This window comes from Balaenoptera musculus, chromosome 2, assembly GCF_009873245.2.
Source record: "Balaenoptera musculus isolate JJ_BM4_2016_0621 chromosome 2, mBalMus1.pri.v3, whole genome shotgun sequence".
NCBI classification, from domain to species: Eukaryota; Metazoa; Chordata; class Mammalia; order Artiodactyla; family Balaenopteridae; genus Balaenoptera; species Balaenoptera musculus.
Window position 1 is genome coordinate 117,630,850 of NC_045786.1, and position 14,127 is coordinate 117,644,976.

Consider the following 14,127-nt stretch of genomic DNA (forward strand, 5'->3'; position numbering starts at 1 on the left):
TTTCCAAAGTTCACCTTTTAATTGAAATCTAAAACAACTTCAAAATTTTTCTTCCTTTGGATGTAAAATCTTTCAGAGAGTTGTAAACTATTACTCATTTTCCCATCTTTCTAATTGACGTTTGTATACTTTCATTTACAAAAAAGGTTTATTTTAATTCACTATATTTAGGTTTTTCTTTTCCAAACTAGTAGAGTAGGTTTATTTACATTGTTTTAGTGTTCTTTCCAGATAAAAATATAGCTTCCGAAATATCAAAAAATGTTTGCACTTCTCGTCAAGGAAAATAATTAAGTAAAATAAATTTCATCCTCAACTGGTAATTGCACTACAAAAATTCTAATACAATAGTAACTGAATCCATCGCATGAACAGGAGGAACTATGAAGTAAAGCATTCCAACATCATAATTTGGCTCTTTGATATATGTTTTAAGATCTATAAAATAGAAACTGCTATAATGAATGAGGTGAATGAAATTAAATGAATTCATAATATAAATACAAGAAGACAATACAAGAAAATACAATACAAGAGTTAAAGTTATTCTGGAGAAGTGCTAAATTAGCAAAGGAAAAAAACTTCATTTTTAATAGTTTACTTAGTGCATAAATTGAACAGAAAATTATATATAATAAATATTTTTAAAGCTCTTCTGCTAAAAACATAGACTGCAAGGCCTATTATCTTACCACTTTATCTCTGATTACAGGCATTTCTGCACGGTATTTAATATAAGAATCATCTGCAAATATATTTGGTCCCAAATATTTTCCCATTAGGAGAATTTTTGAATTCTTTTTTTAGAGAGTTAAAATCGGATTTTTGTAAAGTTTGGGTGAATAACACACAGAATTGAGAAGTACATTGAGTATGGTCTGAGATAATTTGAGCAGCTGGGAAAGCATAGAGGGTGGGTCAGAGTTTCCAGGGTTTAATGTGTGGCAAGAAAGAGTAATTTAAGATGATAATTATTGAAATTGGACAGATATAGTTTGTGAAATAAAAACATATGGACACTAGGCCCAAGACAGAGTGGTAATTAAGAATACAGAAAGAGAGGAAAGATCAAGTTAAAAATAAATTGCTGTGCTTCATAATTTTGCCTGAGCATGCAGGAATACTCATCTCTTACAAGATAACTTTTTAAAAATAAACCGCTGATCAGGGTGTGTCTATTTTTAAGAAATTTCTCATTTGATCAGGACTCTGTATCTAGAAATAATTTTAAATGGTCAAAATGATAATATCATGTAACTTTAAAAAGCGGACCATAAATTCCAAGATTGTATTAGTGATTACATAAGGATTAAGGATTTAAATTTTACAATGAGAAGATATATAAATGACTGACTAAATGCAAACAAATTTTAGAAGATTTGTATACGGAGAAGGTATCAATAATATCTGAAATATTGAAAATAAAATGTTCAGATTGGTAGTGAGTAGAAGTAATTGCTATTTTAATGAAGACAAAGTCAGGTAATTTCTATTGTAGTACTCTATTTCACATGTATTATAGAATTCAATTCCAGGAAGAATCTAATTATTCTCTTGACTCTCCATGCCTTAGGAAAAGAAATGAAAACAAATTGTATTTTCTTGCTTAGGGAAACCAATATGCATAGTATTTATTTAAAATTTTGCAAAGGCTTTTAATATGTGTATAATATTCACTCACCCATAGATATAATAATGAATGTATTTAGCCTTTTTTAAACCACTTTTTCAATTAAGCTGTCATTTAGCAACTTACAAAATTTCATCTAATAATAGAATATTAGAGTAGAAAAAGGTAGATAACTTTTATAATGTTATATTCTTGCAGAATTTTAATGCTAAGATAGGCATCTAAAATTTATTAAAGCAAGTTCCCACTGGTAAAAGAGGAAGGATAGGAAGACTTCATTGAAACTTATGTCATAATCTGTTTAGCATTTTAATGCATATGGCCCCAAAGATGGAAAGTAGCATAATCATTTTTTCTTAATGCATTTTACCATGGAATTCACTGTCTGAGAGATTTCTGGGGAACCTATGAATTCTTTTAAATCTTTCCCAAAATCTGAATTTGTCTTATGCCCTATTTTATTTGAAAATTACTTTCTGTATATCCTTACCACAGCCTTGAGATTTTCAATTCTAGCAAGTGAGACAATTAAGAAAATATTTCCTCACTGTATAATTTGTAAAGTAAGAGAATGGAATTAGCTAGAGAAAAAAAGATATAAAATAGAAATATTGGTAGGACTAGAAATTTCTGCAGTGAAGCTCTGGAAAGGTAAAGGAAATTGAGCGAAATTAATATTGAATTTTGGGATTGCATTCTTTCATCTTTTGATCTGGATAGCTGTGATGTTGGGACAAGAGGCTGTTCCAGGGTGCAGTCATAGTCTGAGGTTTTCTAAAAAAAAAAAATATTAAATATACTGTTGCCATAGAAACAAGTAGTTTATTAAAACATATACACTTGCACGTGTGAATTTCCCTCAGGTTGATTAATAATTAAAATAAATTACACTTTCACAGTATTTACAGAATACAACTATTTTTATAGCCTTGGGACCATGTGAATAAATAAATACAGCACTGTAATAGATATGGAGCCCCCCCAAGTACTGCTCAGTGCAGGGTCTGCACAAACATGTGGTAGCTCTGAATGTAGAACATTTATATGAAAGGAAAATCAATGGATAAATTAGGAAGAAAGCAGAATGTGTATTTACAAACATCTTTAAAATTACATTTGCTAACCATGTGGCAACATTAGGGAAACCAAAATAGAGGGACATCCTACAAAAAATCTAACTAGTACTCTTTAAAAGTATCAAAGTCCTGGTGAACAAGGAGAGCCTGAGAACTGTCAGAGATTAGAGAAGATCTAAGAGATGTGATTGAAAGCAACGTGATACCACGGATTGTGTCCTGGAACAGAAAAAGGACATTTTGTTGGAAAATCAAATCAAAATCTGTAGTTTAGTTAGTATTATATCAAATTAATGTCTTTGTTTTGAAATATACCATGGTTATGTAAGATTTTAAGATTAGGAGAAGCTGATTGAAGGGTGTATGGGAATACTTAGTATTACATATGTGAGTTTCTATAAATCTAAAATTATTTCCAAATAAATTTTTAAAAATACACCAGAATAAGACATTAAAATATTTCTAGGAAAGAAGCAATGTCACATTCTTAACGTCACATAAAATCACAGTTTACTCTCCTTTTTTCTCCTAAGGTATATGTTGCTCAATTATGACTTATTTTATCATGTCTTTGATTAATGGGTTATATCGATACCTTTGAGAGAATATTGACTGGAGAGTATTGACTATAAAGAAGATATAGAAATATTATCTCAAATCTTAATACTGTTTCTCCTACATTTTTTCTACTTTTTTTAACATTAAAACCTTTAGCATATTAATCATAATCATTTACAATTTTGTCTGATATTTCATACATCTGTGATTCTGAAAATTGCTGTGTCCTTTTGATCTGCTTTCTTACTTTTTAGTATGCGTCATAACTTTTGTTGAAATTCAGCAGTATTGCACTGCTATACACTACTCAACTCTCCGTAGCCTGGTGGGGAGAGGCTGGGCAGTGGTGAAGGGGAGGTAGGGGGAGGAGGAAGGTGGAAATCTTTTCTGTTTTGATCAAACCTCACTCTCAAGCAGTCACCATAATCCTGGGTTTGATGCTGTGGCCTCCTGGTTCTCCTGTCACTTTCCCAGCTATGACTCTGCACCCAACATGTATTCCTGCCCCTCCTCCTTTTCCATTACAGCGATCAAAAGTGCTACTCAGACTCACAGATAAATCTTCCACGTCTGCGAATGTCCCTAAGAAAGAGCAGCTCCAAACACCAACCACACCTCTCTCAACTTCTGTTTTCCCACAGATGTTAGCCAGGAAAGGCGTATATAAGGTACGTATAGAAAGTTCTTCAGTTAAAATTGTTCTTCCAGGTATTTTATTTTCTTCTGTCCTCCATTACTGGAAGTGAAAGTCTTTGTAAATAGATAAATGAACAGATTGGTACCAAAAAAAAGAAATATATATATATATAGAGAGAGAGAGAGAGAGAGATGTTAGACCCAGAGGATATGGTTTACAATGTTGAAGGTGACAAAAGCAAACAAACAAACAATACAATCATGTATTTATTGCTATAGTGGAGTTCACCTCACCAAAATGAGATTAAATATACTTTAACAGTAGTACATAAACCAAAGGAGATGGTATTCCTATTCCATATGGCTATATTCACGTGCTTACATGTGTGCATGTGCTTTTTTACACACGACAAAAGTTGCGTGTGGTTCTGTGGTCAATTTTGGATTGGTTATACTAACAAGGACTAAGTAAACATGTTTTTGAATATATTTGTTGATGAATAATAGAAAGAGACTGGAATGACTGAATGGAAACACTAATGGGAAATGCATGACCAAATGTTACAGGTAAGTTTCATAACTCTTGAAGGTTATTTGTAAGCTAGATATTTTGGCTGAGGAAATCGCACTTACCAAGCTTTCACTGAATGGAATATGGCCTTTAGACACATTAATTCTGCAAATTCAAGTTAATTTACATAATGTTGAGAGTTGAGCAGGAGGACAATGAAATATAGGTTTGGTGGATTCCATAAGAAAGCTACACAAAGTGAAACAATTTTTCTTTCAAAGATTAATTAAATAATTAGATTAAATTTTAATATTTTAGTTAATGAATACATATTTTTAATTTCTTACTCATATAAATTATAATTAGAACACAGGTAGATCATATAGTCATTTACTATTTTTTTTTAACATCTTTATTGGAATATAATTGCTTTACAATGGTGTGTTAGTTTCTGCTGTATAATGAAGTGAATCAGCTATACATATACATATATCCCCATATCTCCTCCCTCTTGCGTCTCCTTCCCACCCTCCCTAACCCACCCCTCTAGGTGGACACAAAGCACTGAGCTGATCTCCCTGTGCGATGCAGCTGCTTCCCACTAGCTATCTATTTTACATTTGGTAGTGTATATATGTCCATGCCACTCTCTCACTTCGTCCCAGCTTCCCCTTCCCCGTGTTCTCAAGTCCATTCTCTATGTCTGTGTCTTTATTCCTGTCCTGCCCCTAGGTTCTTCAGAACCTTTTTTTTTTTTTTTAATTTTTAGATTCCATATATATGTGTTAGCATACAGTATTTGTTTTTCTCTTTCTGACTTACTTCACTCTGTAAGTCTCTAGGTTCATCCACCTCACTACAAATAACTCAATTTCATTTCGTTTTATGGCTGAGTAATATTCCATTGTATATATGTTCCACATCTTCTTTATCCATTCATCTGTCAATGGACACTTAGATTGCTTCCATGTCCTGGCTATTGTAAATAGAGCTGCAATGAACATTGGGGTGCATGTGTCTTTGAATTATGGTTTTCTCAGGGTATATGCCCAGTAGTGGGATTGCTGGGTCATATGGTAGTTCTATTTTTAGTTTTCTGAGGAACCTCCATACTGTTCTCCATAGTGGCTGTATCAATTTACATTCCCACCAACAGTGCAAGTGGGTTCCCTTTTTTCCACACCCTCTCCAGCATTTATTGTTTGTAGATTTTTTGATGATGGCCATCCTGACTGGTGTGAGGTGATACCTCATTGTAGTTTTGATTTGCATTTCTGTAATGATTAGTGATGTTGAGCATCCTTCCATGTGTTTGTTGGCAATCTGTATATCTTCTTTGGAGAAATGTCTGTTTAGGTCTTCTGCCCCTTTTTGGGTTAGGTTGTTTGTTTTTTTGACATTGAGCTGTATAAGTTGCTTGTATATTTTGGAGATTAATCCTTTGTCAGTTGCTTCATTTGAAAATATTTTCTCCCATTCTGAAGGTTGTCTTTTTGTCTTGTTTATGGTTTCCTTTGCTGTGTAAAACTTTACTTATTATTTTTAATGAAAGATCTTTTTTAGTCCTCATTTAAATAGTATAGGCAGAGTGAAAGGATTTTTATAACCAGTTATCTTATTAGCTTATATATCTTTAATATAAGCTAAAATAAATCAAAAATGATTTATGGCCTTTATTGACATCTATTATTATTATAAACCTTTAAATGTCTCATTAGTCTCTCTAGCTACTGACTTAGGAGCTTATAAACATAGAGCCTTGTCTTGTAGGTATCAAAATACAGTACAAGGTGACAGTCCCAGACACTGTCCTAACATCATGGTAGGTCCAGTTGTATAGGTGTGAAGGAAATGCTATAGGAGCAAGATAAGGGAGTCCCATAATTTACTTCATGCAGTTACTTGAGGATATATTTGAAAAAGGTAAATTTTGAGCTGGATCTTTAAGAACTAAATAAAAATTTTGACAAAAAAGTATAGAGAAGAGACTCCAGGCAATGGTAAGAGTAGTAGCTTTGAGACACTAAATTGCATGATCCACTTGTGAGGTGATAAGGGATTTATCAAGTTTAAGCTATGGTAACTGAAGAGAGAGAGATAAACCATATTTTTCTGGGGCATATATATTATGCTAAGGGGTAAAACTGAGCTTCATGAAGTATATGGGTGGCTTCAAGTATTTGGGAGCAGATTTTTATTTTCAGAAGATAGTCCTAACAGCAGTGTGAAGCATATTGTGATATAGGAAGAGAATCATGGTGTCCATATAACTGCCTCCAAAAGTAAAGTATTTCTCCAGAGACAAATATCAGCTCCAATCCTTAGAGCCACAGGAGGATATATCTGGAATTTTCAACTATCACTTTGTCCACATTAGTGGATTAGAAATATAAATGTCTAGCTTCAGAGTACCCAGTTACTAATATATAAACATCAAACTTGTATGAAACCTTACATGAATATTCCCTTAGCCATCCTAGATTGACTTTCTCTTTGAGGTAATCAAATGGTTTATGCCTGAAATATCCCTCTAATTCCCATTGCCCATAAGGAATTAAGCCATTTAATTTATAACATTATGTATCATCAACAACAAGTTTTAAAAAATTCACTTTTGTTACACTGGTATTGATGGTACAGGCAATTGTTTATTCAATTTATTTAAAAAAAGTACTTGTGCTTCTAACATAGTCTGGGCACTGTGTTATTTCAAATAAGTGTTTGGTTTACAAATAAAGCTTTTTTTTTAACTTAAGGAATTTAGAAAGTAATAGATGAGGTACATGAATAAACAGGAAATTACAATACTGTGAAAAATGCCTCATTGGGAATAAGAATCACATGTCTTTCTAATAGTAATTTATGACACTTTCAAACTATCTTTTTAATTTTGATTTCTCTAAACCAGTCTATTATTAAAACCAGCTATACAATTAAAAATACTCTATATTCCCTTAACATATGTACTTTGATCTATTGAAATGTGACTTTCTTTAGCATTCAAAATATGTCATTGATTTAGAAATAGCGAGAATAATGAACATTTACTTAATGATACTATGGAAAGAATAGGATTTATTAAAACATTAAGGCACAAGTAATTATTGATGAGCAAAGGTGGACATGCACATAAAATGCTGATTTTCTGACTGAGAAAAATAATATACGGATTTAAAATATGTAAGATATTTATTGAACTCTGACCATTGGGTACATTTAAATTCTTTTGAGTAGGATATGAAAGAGACTTATAGTAATGAATATATCAGTTCCTGCTTTTTAACTGAAGTATAAACTTCTTAAATTATCTCTATTTAGGCAAGAAACTGTTAATAAAATCAAGTTCTGAAATAGTTTGCTACAAAAATATCTTCAGACAATGAATAGTCAAGAGAATATCCTGTTGGGAATATCAAAGCCTGATACTGCTTTGTACAATGGCTATATTTTTAAAAAGTAGTTTTGACCAACAATAAACAATGCTTGTGAAATGATTGCTTACATTTTAATTTGCTAGCTAGTACTTTGTTTACAGTATGCAAAATGGTAGGTTCCAAAGCCCCTTTTCAAAATGTGCCTAATGATCTGAGAGAACACAGATTTGGCTATTGTAACAAGCTGTGTAGCTCTGTGATAATTGGAGGCAAGAGTGATCTTGTGATAATCTGCTATTTACTGTAGATCAAAATATGTCTTTGAGGAAAACTGCCATTATTGCCTTTCCTTCCTTCACAGATGAAGTCCAGTATCCTTAAAGCAAAAGTTATATCTGAAGAAGCTATATGTGGACCCCATTCAAAGCAAGTAGACAAATAAGATGCCAGAAATCAAACACTGGCACTATGAGACAATTACTTAGTTTTCTAACATTTTTCTTGTGGTTTATGAATTTACAAATAGATTGAGGCAGTATGTATGCATATGTCATCTAATTAAAAATAAAGATATATGCCTTAGGTAATAACATGGCTTATTTCAGAAAAACACTTTCAACAGGGTTGAATAGAACTGAAGCAAAATAACTTATAGGGAAGAAAGAAAGAACATGGGCTAAAAGAAAAAAAAGACAAAACACAAAACAAATAAAACCAAAATCAAAACAAACAAACACACAAACCTACCAAAGGAAACTAAGACAAAGAAAAGATAAAGCAATCCTAGGAGTAGTAAATTTACTAGAACATGATAGATTAGGAAAATTAGATTACAGAGATTAAGCAGAAACAAATACACAAAATAACAAAGCAGGATTAAACATGAACGTCTTATGGATCTTGGGAGCCCAGTTATTTCTGCTACTCAATACCATAATGGCATTTGTGCTGGGATGTGGTAGGGAACTGAGATGTTACCACCACCATATTAAAAAGATGATTAATTTTCATCACCAAAGCATTGAACTGAGGACCCACATTATTGAAAAGGAAACAAATGAGGAAAAAAACTGGCTTTTAATTCTTTGCATGTATGAGTGGAACAAAGGTAGACTAATACCCTAATTTAGTCTATCTAAACTGGGAGTTCTGCCCAGGGGTGGCCTTTCCTGTGTTCCTGGCCAGGAAAGCAACTGAAGGAGGAGTCTTTCCTCAGCCTGGACAGCAATCAGCCTCTAGTAAGTAAAGCTTTTATCCTGACCTTCCAAACAGATTTTTTTTCCTAAGGAAACAACTGGAAATATAGAATACAGTGTCAATTTTAAGAAATTATTTCAGTCTTTAATTTGCTATATTAACATATTCAGTAAAATTTGAAAATGAGTAATAATTTATACTAAACATATCTTTTCATTTGAATAATTCTACTTGCTGGGTTGTTATTTATAACAGTACAAGAAACTGTATAATGCACTTGATTAAAAAAAAAAAAAAGTACAGTAAAAATCACAATAAATGAGCTCCCTAAGGCTAAAACAATGTTTCAACACAAGAATATTCAGCATGGAAATATTGCTTCTGGCAGATGTGATGGAGCAAAAGTATGTTTTAAACTAGATTTAATAATCTGCTTACTAAATTTGTTACATGGTACAAACAGCATTTTCCCATTTTGTTTAAAAACCGGGATATTTTGAATAAAAGCTTCTAATTTTATTCCCTATTTTCAAATTATTTCTTTTTTGCTGTTAAGAAGTGTCACATTGAACTGTGTTTATCTTCTAGCATTTTTCTCAATAATGTAGTTTTAGATACATTTACTGAAATGACTTGGTACATTTTATAATATTGCTTGTATTGAAAAAATTATTTTCACTATTCTTTTTCTTCAGTTACATCATAAGACTTTGTATTATTATATATGAAACTTGGTGGTAAAAGCTTTTATCTTTTCCTTGAAAAACAATCATTGTGTTTTTTTTTTTTCAATGCATGGACTTTTAATTTGATCATTATCACATATTACTTTTTTTTTCCTGAATTTTATTTTATTTGTTTTTTTATACAGCAGGTTCTTATTAGTCATCAATTTTATACACATCAGTGTATACATGTCAATCCCAATCGCCCAATTCAGCACACCACCACCCCCACCCCCTGCCGCTTTCCCCCCTTGGTGTCCATACATTTGTTCTCTACATCTGTCTCTCAATTTCTGCCCTGCAAACTGGTTCATCTGTACCATTTTTCTAGGTTCCACATATATGTGTTAATATACAATATTTGTTTTTCTCTTTCTGACTTACTTCACTCTGTATGACAGTCTCTAGATCCATCCACATCTCAACAAATGACCCAATTTCGTTCCTTTTTATGGCTGAGTAATATTCCATTGTATATATGTACCACACCTTCTTTATCCATTCGTCTGTCAGTGGGCATTTAGGTTGCTTCCATGACCTGGCTATTGTAAATAGTGCTGCAATGAACATTGGGGTGCATGTGTCTTTTTGAATTATAGTTTTCTCTGGGTATATGCCCAATAGTGGGATTGCTGGGTCATATGGTAATTCTATTTTTAGTTTTTTAAAGAACCTCCATACTGTTCTCCATAGTGGCTGTATCAATTTACATTCCCACCAACAGTGCAAGAGGGTTCCCTTTTCTCCACACCCTCTCCAGCATTTGTTGTTTGTAGATTTTCTGATGATGTCCATTCTAACTGGTGTGAGGTGATACCTCATTGTAGTTTTGATTTGCATTCCTCTAATAATTAGTGATGTTGAGCAGCTTTTCATGTGCTTCTTGGCCATCTGTATGTCTTCTTTGGAGAAATGTCTATTTAGGTCTTCTGCCCATTATTGGATTGGGTTGTTTGTTTTTTTAATATTGAGCTCCATGAGCTGTTTATATATTTTGGAGATTAATCCTTTGTCCGTTGATTCATTTGCAAATATTTTCTCCCATTCTGAGGGTTGTCTTTTTTGTCTTGTTTATGGTTTCCTTTGCTGTGCAAAAGCTTTTAAGTTTCATTAGGTCCCATTTGCTTATATTTGTTTTTATTTCCATTATTCTAGGAGGTGGATCACAAAAGATCTTGCTGTGATTTATGTCAAAGAGTGTTCTTCCTATGTTTTCCTCTAAGAGTTTTATAGTGTCCGGTCTTACATTTAGGTCTCTAATCCATTTTGAGTTTATTTTTGTGTATGGTGTTAGGGAGTGTTCTAATTTCATTCTTTTACATGTAGCTGTCCAGTTTTCCCAGCACCACTTATTAAAGAGACTGTCTTTTCTCCACTGTATATCCTTGCCTCCTTTGTCATAGATTAGTTGACCATAGGTGCGTGGGTTTATCTCTGGGCTTTCCATCTTGTTCCACTGCTCTATGTTTTTGTTTTTGTGCCAGTACCATATTGTCTTGATTACTGTAGCTTTGTAGTATAGTCTAAAGTCAGGGAGTCTGATTCCTCCAGCTCCATTTTTTTCCCTCAAGACTGCTTTGGCTATTCAGGGTCTTTTGCGTCTCCAAACAAATTTTAAGATGTTTTGTTCTAGTTCTGTAAAAAATGCCATTGGCAATTTGATAGGGATTGCATTGAATCTGTAGATTGCTTTGGGTAGTATAGTCATTTTCACAATGTTGATTCTTCCAATCCAAGAACATGGTATATCTCTCCATCTGTTTGTATCATCTTTAATTTCTTTCATCAGTATGTCATAGTTTTCTGCATGCAGGTCTTCTGTCTCCCTGGGTAGGTTTATTCCTAGGTATTTTATTCTTTTTGTTGTAATGGTAAATGGGAGTGTTTCCTTAATTTCTCTTTCAGATTTTTCATCATTAGTGTATAGGCATGCAGGAGATTTCTGTGCATGAATTTTGTATCTTGCAACTTTACCAAATTCATTGATTAGCTCTAGTAGTTTTCTGGTGGCATCTTTAGGATTCTCTATGTATAGTATCATATCCGCAAACAGTGACAGTTGTACTTCTTCTTTTCCAATTTGTATTCCTTTTATTTCTTTTCCTTCTCTGATTGCCGCGGCTAAGAGTTCCAAAACTACGTTGAATAATAGTGATGAGAGTGGGCATCCTTGTCTTGTTCCTGATCTTAGAGGAAATGCTTTCAATTTTTCACCATTGAGAATGATGTTTGCTGTGGGTTTGTCATATATGGCCTTTATTGTGTTGAGGTAAGTTCCCTCTATGCCCACTTTCTGGAGAGATTTTATCATACATGGATGTTGAATTTTGTCAAAAGCTTTTTCTGCATCTATTGAGATGATCATATGGTTTTTATTCATCAGTTTGTTAATATGGTGTATCACATTGATTTATTTGAGTATACTGAAGAATCCTTGCATCCCTGGGATAAATTCCACTTGACCATGGTGTATGATCCTTTTAATGTGTTGTTGGATTCTGTTTGCTAGTATTTTGTTGAGGGTTATTGCATCTATATTCATCAGTGATGTTGGTCTGTAATTTTCTTTTTTTGTAGTATCTTTGTCTGGTTTTGGTATCAGTGTGAAGGTGGCCTCATAGAATGAGTTTAGGTGTGTTCCTTCTGCCGCAATTTTTTGGCAGAGTTTGAGAAGGATGGGTGTTAGCTCTTCTCTAAATGTTTGATAGAATTCACCTGTGAAGCCATCTGGTCCTAGACTTTTGTTTGTTGGAAGATTTTTAATCACAGTTTCAATTTAATTACTTGTGATTTGTTTGTTCATATTTTCTATTTCTTCCTGGTTCCGTCTTGGAAGGTTATACCTTTCTAACAATTTGTCCATTTCTTCCAGGTTGTCCATTTTATTGGCATACAGTTGCTTGTAGTAGTCTCTTAGGATGCTTTGTATTTCTGCTGTGTCTCTTGTAACTTCTCCTTTTTCATTTCTAATTTTATTGATTTGAGTCCTCTCCCTCTTTTCCTTGATGAGTCTGGCTAATGGTTTATCAATTTTGTTTATCTTCTCAAACAACCAGCTTTTAGTTTTATTGATCTTTGCTATTGTTTTCTTTGTTTCTATTTCATTTATTTCTGCTCTGATCTTTATGATTTCTTTCCTTCTGCTAACTTTGGGTTTTGTTTGTTGTTCTTTCTCTAGTTCCCTTTGGTGTAAGGTTAGATTGTTTATTTGCGATTTTTCTTGTTCCTTGAGGTAGACTTGTATAGCTATAAACTTCCCTCTTAGAACTGCTTTTGCTGCATCCCATAGGTTTTGGGTCGTCGTGTTTTCATTGTCATTTGTCTCTAGGTATTTTTTGATGTCCTCTTTGATTTCTTCAGTGATCTCTTGGTTATTTAGTAACGTACTGTTTAGCCTCCATGTGTTTGTGTGTTTTACATTTTTTTCCCTGTAATTCATTTCTTATCTCATAGCGTTGTGGTCAGAAAAGATGCTTGATATGATTTCAATTTTCTTAAATTTACTGAGGCTTGATTTGTGACCCAAGATGTGATCTATCCTGGAGAATGTTCTGTGCGCACTTGAGAAGAAAGTGTAATCTGCTGTTTTTGGATGGAATGTCCTATAAATATCAATTAAATCTATCTGGTCTATTGTATCATTTAATGCTTCTGTTTCCATATTTATTTTCATTTTGGATGATCTGTCCATTGGTGTAAGTGAGGTGTTAAAGTCCCCCACTATTATTGTTTTACTGTCGATTTCCTCTTTTATAGTTGTTAGCTGTTGCCTTATGTATTGAGGTGCTCCTATGTTGGGTGCATATATATTTATAATTGTTATATCTTCTTCTTGGATTGATCCCTTGATCATTATGTAGTGGCCTTCCTTGCCTCTTGTAACATTCTTTATTTTAAAGTCTATTTTATCTGATATGAGTATTGCTAATCCAGCTTTCTTTTGATTTACATGTTCATGGAATATCGTTTTCCAACCTCTCACTTTCAGTCTGTATGTGTCCTTAGGTCTGAAGTCGGTCTCTTGTAGACAGCGTATATATGGGTCTTGTTTTTGTATCCATTCAGCAAGCCTGTGTCTTTTGCTTGGAGCATTTAATCCATTCACGTTTAAGGTAATTATTGATATGTATGTTCCTATGACCATTTTCTTAATTGTTTTGTTTTTGTTTTTGTAGGTCCTTTTCTTCTCTTGTGTTTCCCAGTTAGAGAAGTTCCTTTAGCATTTGTTGTAGAGCTGGTTTGGTGGTGCTGAATTCTCTTAGCTTTTGCTTCTCTGTAAAGCTTTTGATTTCTCCATCGAATCTGAATGAGATCCTTGCCAGGTAGAGTAATCTTGGTTGTAGGTTCTTCCCTTTCATCACTTTAAGTATATCCTGCCACTCCCTTCTGGCTCGTAGAGTTTCTGCTGAGAAATCAGCTG

The 14,127-nt window shown here is 33.3% G+C and overlaps 1 pseudogene; it reads left to right on the plus strand.

The window, feature by feature from the left end:
- The first annotated feature begins 3,740 nt into the window (after positions 1-3,740).
- Positions 3,741-14,127, plus strand: part of LOC118889899 — a 56,980-nt pseudogene continuing 46,593 nt past the window's right edge.